The following is a 10,263-nucleotide window of genomic DNA, read 5'->3' as shown; positions in this document are numbered from 1 at the left end:
CTTCTACCTCTTCCCTTCTACTGTTCCACTTTGATTATAAACTTCCAAAATTGGTAATGGAAGAAAAAGCACCAGCAAAGTATGTGTCATTTCATATTTGCTTTCAGCTTTAAAGAAAATGCAATGAGAGAGAGCATTAAGTTACAAAGTAGTCAATTTAAGAGGTGCTGATGTTACACTGAGAATGAACAGGGAGGGAGAGATGGTTTGGCCACCAAGTGTGATATTCTTGTTTGATAGTTTAACAGTGATGTATAATAACCTGGCTGAAACTATGCAAGTGAAAGTCTCGAAGTAGTACCAAATGTTAACCACCGACGAAGGGTTCCAAATTACAGATCACCTCGGATATTTTTACCAGTCAATGTGGGGCTTGATTCGTATCAATTAACCACCAATCATTTACTCCTTTTGCTTTTGGGCTGGGCCATGACAATGGTAGATCTCTATTTTACTTTGGTACCTTACTGCTTGAAAGTCCAAAACAACTTGAGCACTGAAAGTTAGGAAGCATTACTGTAATTGCTATTTGATGTAATATCCTTGGACAAGAACTTTGCTTTTGGGGAGTGTGATTTTTGCCTTTTACAATGAATTCAAAATTGTTGATTTAATTTGATTGTCGACGACTTTTATCACATTTTCTGTGATTAGTTTAGTGCTATTGCTTTATACATTTGAGACATTTGAGTACCTTAGCAGTACGTTTTGCAGTTGAAGGATCCAGCCGTAGGTCAGCTAAACCATTGTATTCAAATCTTATCATATATCAACTAAGTCGATGACGAAGGTATTAGCCATTCTCTTATTGTGGATATTCTTGCCAATGCCATTGTGATGGGACAATTTGATAGGTGATTTCAACTCATGTCTTTTCTGTGAGTATTTCTGGATAGAATGTCGGAAGCAATTTGTAAGTATGGCATCTATCTGTATAAACATTTTTAGGCCAGGCTTACTATTCTCCGTGTCATATCAGTCACATACTAATGTTCTGGATACATGGCATATAATCTTCAATGCCGGCTATTAGCACGTTGTAGAATCCATTAAATTGTCACTATTTTCTACTTGCCGATATAGGACATAGACGTACTTGTTTTCTAATTGACATTGTGCAGATTACGTCAAAAACTCTGCCCGGCATCCAAGATCAGAATCTGATGAGGAGTACCTCCTGTTTCAGTGTGGCTAATTATTTGGGTAATCGAGTTTACGGTTTTCTCTCTCCTTTGTTGCTGTCTCTGGACAGGAGATTTCATTTAATGGATTCTCATCATGATTAATCCTCCAATGGAATAAAGTTTACGAGTAGGAATGTGGTCGCCATCTGATAGGGCACGTGCTTGGTGTATTCTTTGTTCAAAATCGTGGTTGTTCTAGCCCTCTTGCATAATTTTTAATGGAGCAAGAACTAGACCCTTGACATAAATTTGGCATTAGCGAATGTAGCTTCCTTGAGAATTCACCCTCTTGATTTTTATTTTTTATTTTTTCTGACCTTAGTGCTATCGACTAATTAAATGGTCTTCGCTTAACCGATGAAGTTGGCTTGGAAAAATTAGAGTTGACAAATGCATTATCTGCGACCCACGTCCAATTTCCTTTTCTTTCTTTGTTTTTGGCTGATGCATGCGATGATGAGCTCATCAATATTAATCTGGGAACATTCTTTGAGACAAAGTTTTCTGTGGTTTTTGCAGGCTCTTTGTACTTGTATTTTGCTTGTCTGATTCCATTCAAGGAGTGATTGTGTCTCTGCTCCGCTGCATGTTTCTTTGACGTAGACGCCGGGAATATCTGGCTTGAGCTGTACATACATATTATAATGCTGGGTTTCTCTACCGTCGTGACTTATGAGAATGGAATATATATGGTTGCAAGATTCCACCAATGCTATGAACTGGTCAAAGGACTTGGAGTTTTTTAAGTTCATTATACTGTCATAGGCGATTTAGTTGGTCATCCAACTCGAGGTTTTGTGGTTCAGGTTTTGGTGCAAGCTTGCTGTTCTACAATGCCTGCCGGTCGAATTTTTCTGCTGACAGCTGCATCTTCAAGATTCATGAGTGATCCGAGATTCCAAGTCTCGCAAGCAAGCTATTGTTGGAACTGGACTGACCGTCTTTAAAAAATGCCATGAGCAAGAAATTGCTTTTCCTTCTTGTTTCCATCTGTCAATCTTGGCAAGTGGGAAATAAAGAACGCTCCCATCAGCCATCATATGTATTGATACCATGTGCTGCTCTAGTCCTAGAGCTTCAGAAGATGGTAATTCTTCATCCATGTGCGTTTAGTCAACTTTTGACTGTTTAGGTCAGTCTGTTACCTCGTGATCTTGTTGTCATCACCTTTACCCATTTTTCTCTTCCAGCAGACAGATTATACGAGAAAAGAAAGAACCAAGCTAAAAACAAAGAGCATGCCCTGTCGAATAGACTCTTTCCCTTTCTGTTGATACATCATCTGTCCTTTGAGAGCTGCCCCAAAACACTAGCTTTTCGCAGCATCGCGAGATTGTCTACCACGTCAAAAATTAATAACAAAAGGGATCTGCTTTAGTCTTCATCTTTTCTTCTTTTCTTTAATGACTCGGATTAGATAAGCAGCATTTTGACGTTGACTTTGAAATATATAAGGTAGAACAAATTGTAAGAACACGCAAGCCACGGATTGGTCGCTACTCTCATTTCTTTCTCCTCTCTCTCTTTTATTTTCCCACTTGCAAATTCTAACCGTATCACCTCAAATAACAGTGAATTTTTTAATACAATGCCGTGATTCGAGATTAGTAGCCGTCGACATGGTTTGAACTCTATTTCACTGAAACCATATAGCCATCAAATCGGTCAGCGATCGTTTTGATGTTATTCAAGAGCATAAAAGCTACAACTTGTGGTCGAATGTGATGGCTTTTCTCATTATTCTGGCTCTTGGCGGACGTACATGCCTATTTTCCAGCTACACAGCATCAATTTTGATGGATGGATATAGGTAAAATAGGTGACATATACATACACATATATAATATAGGGCTATTGAATTCATTCTTGCAATGTTGTCACGTGCAACAGATGACTCGGAAATTGAATTGAGCTACCGTTACTATCGTTAATCGTCATCTCGTCTTGGCCTTTGTCCGTTTCCCGAGCACTACAAGGAAAAATTAGAAACGAAGTGGATGGCAACGGGCTTTTCCTTCCCCTAAAGGCCTAGAGGACCGTCCCTGATGAGCATCGACAACAGCGAGATCACTTTCAAGGACAGATTTAGCATGCTTAGAGGTTGTTATCAGCAGTAGTATATAGTTGGAGAAAATGACACAAATAATCTCTCGACTTTAATCTAATGTGCAATGTGGTTCTAAATTCTAAAGTTGTTCAATGTTCACGTATTAGATTGTCCATGAACCTGAATTAATAAAAAGATAACATTGAATTTTTTCATATAGTTCACGTATTAGATTGAACATGTATCAAAAGTTTAGGGACAACATCCACATTAGGCTAGATTTCATGGGATATATTGAATAAATTCAAACTTCAGTTCAAAAGCCATTTGTATAATTATCTCAATTAGCTGTGAGAGAGACACGATGATCAATTGCTATATTTATGGTTCATTCTAAATCTTAAAGTGTATTTGTTTTACTGAAAACTTATAATGAATGTATATATTTTCCTCTTGGGAACATTTTCAAAGAAAATGCTTAATTTTTATTTGTTTAGTGATTTACGAAAAGTGGTCCATAAGGGAAAGTAATTTTCCCCTGATCTGAGCTTATTATTTTAAGTTTATGGAAAACGTTATGCACAAATCGATTAGCATAAGGGTTTGACCAAAATATCATTTTAAGTTACCCTTCAGAAAACCTTAAAATAAATGTGCATGATCCAAATATCCTTGTCACCAATTTGAAACTTAAAAAAAATCAATGGTCCTCAAGTTCAAACCATACATAAAAGTCGCCGTCTAGATATTCCAAATGGCAAATTGGGAGCACTCATTGCTCACTGACTACACCAATGTTGGCACAGCTCTCAGAGGTTGACCTTTCTGTAAGGTGAGGCCAAACTTGTCGTCCATGTTCATCTCTTCAGGCTCCATCCCATCCCACCTTCAAGCTTCCAATTGAAGCAATTAAGGAGCGAACCTAACATGATATGCAACATCCGCGAGGCCAATGGCAAGCCTGGACATATACGCCGACCTCCGCCAAATGGAATCGACTCAGAACTTCGTCCTTTCACGTCGATTTCCAATCCGAGAAACCTCTCTGGCATAAATGCATTCGGGTCCTCCCACAACATAACATCTCTCCCAATGGCCCATACATTGACAAAGACTCGTGCGCCTGCTGGAATGGCGACACCGTTAATTTCTAATTCCGTCCCAGATTTCCGAGGGAGTAACGGAATTGTTGGGTGCAAGCGAAAAGTTTCCTTGACGATGGCCTATAAATAGGGTAAGCTAGTGATGTCTGATTCATCGACGGGATTGCCCTTGCCGATGACTTGATCGAGCTCTGCATGGACTCTTGATAGTTTCTCCGGATTATGGAGTAGCTCGGCCATTGCCCATTCTATCGTGCCAGAAGTTGTATCAGTGCCTGCAACAGACAAATCCTATGTTCAATGAATAAATCCAAGCTCAAAATCACTTGGTTGTATAATAGCTGAGCTGCATATTGAGCATGTAATAATATAGAGATTCCTACCCTTAAAACTATTGGTACAAGCAAGAAGAGCCATATATAGAGAAGCAAAGCTAAAATACATCGTGAATTTTAAGATTAAAAAACACGAAATGATTATACCATAAGTGCTATATTCTATGCATGAGATACAATTAATTATTAAATATCTACTCACATCTACGATGGCTTTCTAAACCTTTCAGTTGGTGCGATTTAAGTATAAACCTTTATAGGAAAATGCAATTCAATTTTAGAATTGTTTGAGAAAGTGCAATTTAAGAATTTCACATCCAAAGATGCTGCAGGCAACGGGAAAGTATGCACATTTATTTTATTTCTCGTGCTCAGTTTAGGGTTTTTTATAGTTAGTCGGGTAAATTTGTCACAAGTTTACCAGTTTTGGGTTTTTCATGGTAAAAAATATAGTTTGGGGTAAATTTTTAACTTGTAAAACTGCTAAAGTGCATGCTTTCATAGGATTCCATTAGATATAGAATCTTCGTAAGTCTTCGAAAATTGTCTATGTTCAAGGATTTCTTATATCACTCGGCTAAAATGATTTTTATTTTTACTAGTAGATTTTGGACTCTAGTGTCTGAGGAGACACTTCATCTTCAGTAAAATCATAAGAAGTGTACTAGTCAACACGATTAAGTGACGGAAGTGTAGATATTTTGTGGAACTCACACAAAGATGCATTTTTATGTGAATTGATGGACCTCTTGTTGGGAAAAAAAGAATACATTTATGCTCTATTTGTATCGCAAAAAATGATTATTTTGGAAAAATATTTTCTTACAAAAATCACTTATATAATTTGAAATTTTAGTTAATGAAAATGTTTTTATTGTCGACAACAAATTATGTCCAAATATTTTGGTGGATAATGATGATAATAATTCTCATTCATTTATTTTTGTAAGCAACACGAGTGATTCTTCTTAGAAAAATGTTTAACAAATTATTCATTTTCCGCGAAACAAACGGAGCCTTGACGATGAACAATTTTGGTTACTATCAGTAAATTAGCCATGAGAAAGCTGAGTTTAAGAGGTGATTAGAGGTCATCTGATGCATTCTGAGGTGATTAGAGGTCATCTGATGCATTCTCCTATTCGAACTTCTGTCTTAAATATGGCACACGTATAATGACGTTTCCATATTCCTTGATGTTAAGTTACTTTATTAAGTTTCCTTTATTATTAGAGTTTTATTTCCTTTTTCACTTACATAAGGATATTATTGTTATATACAATTTATATTCAATATAAATATAATGGGTGTAGGGTTTCGTTATTACAGAAAACTACAGCCCTCTCTTTCTTTCTTTTACGTTCTCTTTCTCCTCCTCTCTATTTCTTCTCTCTTCCTTCTTTCTCTCTTTCTACTTGTTGCGGGTTCTCTAATCAGTTTTTGTGACATGGTATCAGCAGTGTGTCCGATTACCGATTACTTGATCCTATTGCTGGTTTGAGAGTCCCCTAGGGTTGGTGCACAGCCACCTAAAGCTGTAATTTTTATCGGTTTTCTCTTCAAGTTTTGATACATATGAGATCGGAAGATATCAAATTCATCAGGTTTGGTTTGTGAACATGGATTGCAATACTTACTAATCAACGGATTCAAGAATCGGAGTACTTTATTGATTATGGTTGACTGGTTTTGCTGGTTTCATCAAGCATATAATTATTTGAATCGAGATTTCTGTGGTAGATATATTTATATTGAGATTATCATCATGAGTGATACTACTACGATTCCTCCTGCTGCTATTGCTGCTCTTGCTACTGTTATTGCTATTGCGGCTATTGCTGCTGCTATTACTTCTGCTGCTCCTACTACTACCGTTGCTGCTACTATTGCTGCTACTGCTGCTCCTACTACTATCGTTGCTCCTACTACTGCTGCTATTGCGGCTACTGCTACTACTACTACCGTTGTTGCTGCTGCTACTGCTGCTACTACCACTACCGTTGTTGCTACTACTACTGCGACTACTACAATTATTACTACTACGATTGCTGATTGATTGGGCTCTACTATCTAGAGGAAGAAACAAATTAAGAGGCTGAATATCGTGCTATGGCACATACTATGGCCGAATTGTTGTGGTTGAAATCTCTTCTCCACGAGCTTGGATTTTCTATTAATCAACCTATTGATATGATATGTGATAATCAAACAGCTATTTATATTGCTGGGAATCCTCTTTTTCAAGAGCAAACTAAGCATATAGAAGTTGACTCTCACTTTGTTCGGGATGCTGTGAAGCAGAAGTTGGTTGCTACTCCTTACGTTGCCTCTAGAGATCAGTTTGCTGATATGTTTACCAAAGCATTATTTTGTCCTGCTTTTGTTGCTGGTTGTTCCAAGCTGGGCATGGTTGACCTATATGCTCCAGCTTGAGGGGGAGTGTTAAGTTACTTTATTAAGTTTCCTTTATTATTAGAGTTTTATTTCCTTTTTCACTTACATAAGGATATTATTGTTATATACAATTTATATTCAATATAAATATAATGGGTGTAGGGTTTCTGTTATTACAGAAAACTACAGCCTCTCTTTCTTTCTTTTACGTTCTCTTTCTCCTCCTCTCTATTTCTTCTCTCTTCCTTCTTTCTCTCTTTCTACTTGTTGCGGGTTCTCTAATCAGTTTTGTGACACTTGAGTAAGCAAGCATGTTTAACTGGTGCATGCACCATTTGCTTTAATTTTCTGTCAATTGGGGATGTGAGGTTGGAGGACTGAAGGATAAAAAGGGGCATGCATGTGAATAGTTGCTCATTCTCAACCTCTGAAGTTGGAATGAGAGACTTGAACTAAGACCATACTTGCCGCAAAGCATCCTGTTGCACCATTGCTTATTAGTGGCTCGGAAAATTCATTTACGTCGATTTCTCTCTCTGGCCCATAGAAGGGTTGTTTGCTGCTAAGCATAGTTTCAAATGTCCACTGGAAACTGAATAACTGGAAAACTGTTAGATGTATACACTATATAGTTTGATTGTTGTGATGCAATCCGCTTTAAGATCTGGTTGAACAGTTGTTTCTTTAAAGTGGTGATCCGATGACTGTTGTTTCTTTTGCAGGCTGAGAAGAAGAATCTGGTTGGTCTGCAAGAACAAGTAATTATATCTATTTTTTTCATACCTATTTGGGATAAAGGAGGCTGAATATTGAGACGAAGCTGATATGGGTGCACGTTTTGCAGGTTTTTGTGAGAAAAGTGGTTGAATTACATGATAGGTACCTAACATATGTCTACAATTGTTTTGAGAGCCACGCTGTTTTTCACAGGTATGAAGCTGTTGCTGCTGGTTCTGCTTCTGGGAACTTCTATTTATGCTTAATCTCAAGTTCTCTGCTGTTCTGTAGGCTTGAAAGAAGGCTTCCAAGGTCGTCTTCAGTAAGGAGTCGGTGGAAGCTCAACTGCAGAACTGCTGGCCACTTTTTATGACAACATACTAAAGAAAGGTGGTGGTGAGAAGTTGACTGATGAAGTTATTGAGGAAACGCTTAAGGTATTATTTTGCACTTACACACTAATGGGCTAATCACATCACATTCTACCGTTCTCGATTCCTTTTTCTTTGGTCATTGCACTCGTGGTAAAGCTGGTTGCCGATATCAGTGATAAAGATCTATTTGCTGAGTTCACAGGTGATTATTTATCCAGCTCTTGCTATTACCGGCCTGCAATCAGAAGTCCTTTGTGGGCAAACCATATTGACGGAATCTATTGGTTATTAACTCTGGCAGGAAAAAGCTTGCGAGGCGACTTCTTTTTTATTAGAGTGCTAATGATGATCATGAGAGAAGTATTTTGACCAAGCTAAACCTACATAATGCAGCAGTCAATTCACCTCAAAGATGGAGGGAATGGTCGGTTGCCCTAATTGTCACTGCTGATTAACTGACTCCTGCAATATTTGATGCTAGGCCAACTATTTTCCACAATTTGCTGAATTATTTTTCTTTCAGATGAGAGATTTGACATTGGCAAGGGAAAACAAAACCAGTTTTGAAGAGTATCTCAGCAACAATCCTAATGCAAATCCTGGGATTCACTTGACGGTTACTGTTGTGACAATTGGCCCCTGGCCGAGCTACAAATCTCCTGATTTGAAACTTCCAGCAGAGATGGTATGCGTGTCATCCTTTTCATCTTTCGCTGTTTCTTCAAGGAAGAGTTCTGTATGCTGCGCATATGTGTATCCCCTTCTCCTTTTGTCGCACTACATTTAACAATTTGCTTTTTGCTAGAGTTGCTAATATCACTGGTCGTTTTTGTGTCATCTTAGATAAGGTACGATGAGGTTCTCAAGGAATTCTATCTGACAAAAACGAAAGAGAGAAAACTAACGTGGATATACTCCTTGGGTACATGTGACATGGTCGGAAATTTTAAACCAAGAACCGCGGGGCTGATTGTCACAACTTATCAGGTCTCTTGAATATAATTGTTCCATCTTTTTCCACCCTTCTCTTTTCCTTTTGTTTCCCCCTCCACAGTCGCCAGGATAGATAGAAAGGGTCACCTGCCACAAAAGGACACGTGTGAATAGGCATCTGCTTTGCTGCTTTTCAACACCTCAGAGAGATTAAGTTATTCAGAGATCATGAACCAGTTAAATCTGAGCAACAGCAACGTTGTTAGACTTCTGCACTCATTGTCATGTGCCAAGTACAAAATTCTCAATAAAGAGCCAAAAACAAAGACAATATCATTGACCAATCACTTTGAATTTAATGCGATGTTCACTGACAAATTGAGAAGGATCAAGGTATATATTGTTGCTCGACATTTTTCCATATTTTTCCCTTAGCTTTCAATTCCTATGCATTCAAATGACTGCGATCTGCCAATCACCAGATTCCACTCCCTCCTATGGATGAGAAAAAGAAAGTAATTGAAGACATTGATAAGGATCGGTGCTAGGCCATAGATGCGTCAGTTGTGTGCATCATGAAGAGTTGGAAAGTTTTAGGTTATCAGCAGCTGGTTATGGAGTGTGTCGAGCAGTTAGGAACCATTCTTTAGGTCTCTGATGATCGCTATCTTTTCTCTTAATTATTGTTTTTTTGCTCATCTCCCTTGCAAATGTGTGCTCATCTTTATTACATAAGAACTTGTCCATTGCAGCCTGATTTTGAGGAGATCAAAAAGCGGATAGAAGATTTGATCACTCAGGACTATTTGGAGAGGGATAAAGACAATCCTAATTTGTTCAAATATCTTGCATGAAAAACTGCTAGTCTTCCGTCACCTACAGAAGTTGCTGCAGATATGGGAAACGGCAGAGGGGAGTTCAATCATTTTCTTTCCAAAGGTTTTGGAAGATCCATGAGTTCAGCTGTACTTCTTCCGCTTGATCGATTGGGAGTGCACGAGCTGAAAATACCTGTACGTTTTGCTTTGAGTGCCAAGTATCAATGGTTAAAGAATTTGCACCCATCCTGGAAGATATCATGTAATGACTGATACTTAGAGCAGGACCATCCAGCGTCTTCCGTATCGGAGCACACAAATGACTATTGGTATTTTTGGGTTAATTTGTCCTTTGTCT

At 38.2% G+C, this 10,263-nt stretch overlaps 1 pseudogene; it reads left to right on the top strand.

Moving 5' to 3' along the window:
* The first annotated feature begins 6,778 nt into the window (after positions 1–6,778).
* Positions 6,779–9,941, top strand: LOC120291845 (annotated as a pseudogene).
* Positions 9,942–10,263: the final 322 nt, after the last annotated feature.

Source organism: Eucalyptus grandis, chromosome 3 (assembly GCF_016545825.1).
Source record: "Eucalyptus grandis isolate ANBG69807.140 chromosome 3, ASM1654582v1, whole genome shotgun sequence".
Classification (NCBI taxonomy): Eukaryota; Viridiplantae; Streptophyta; class Magnoliopsida; order Myrtales; family Myrtaceae; genus Eucalyptus; species Eucalyptus grandis.
This window is presented reverse-complemented; position numbering and strand designations above follow the sequence as displayed.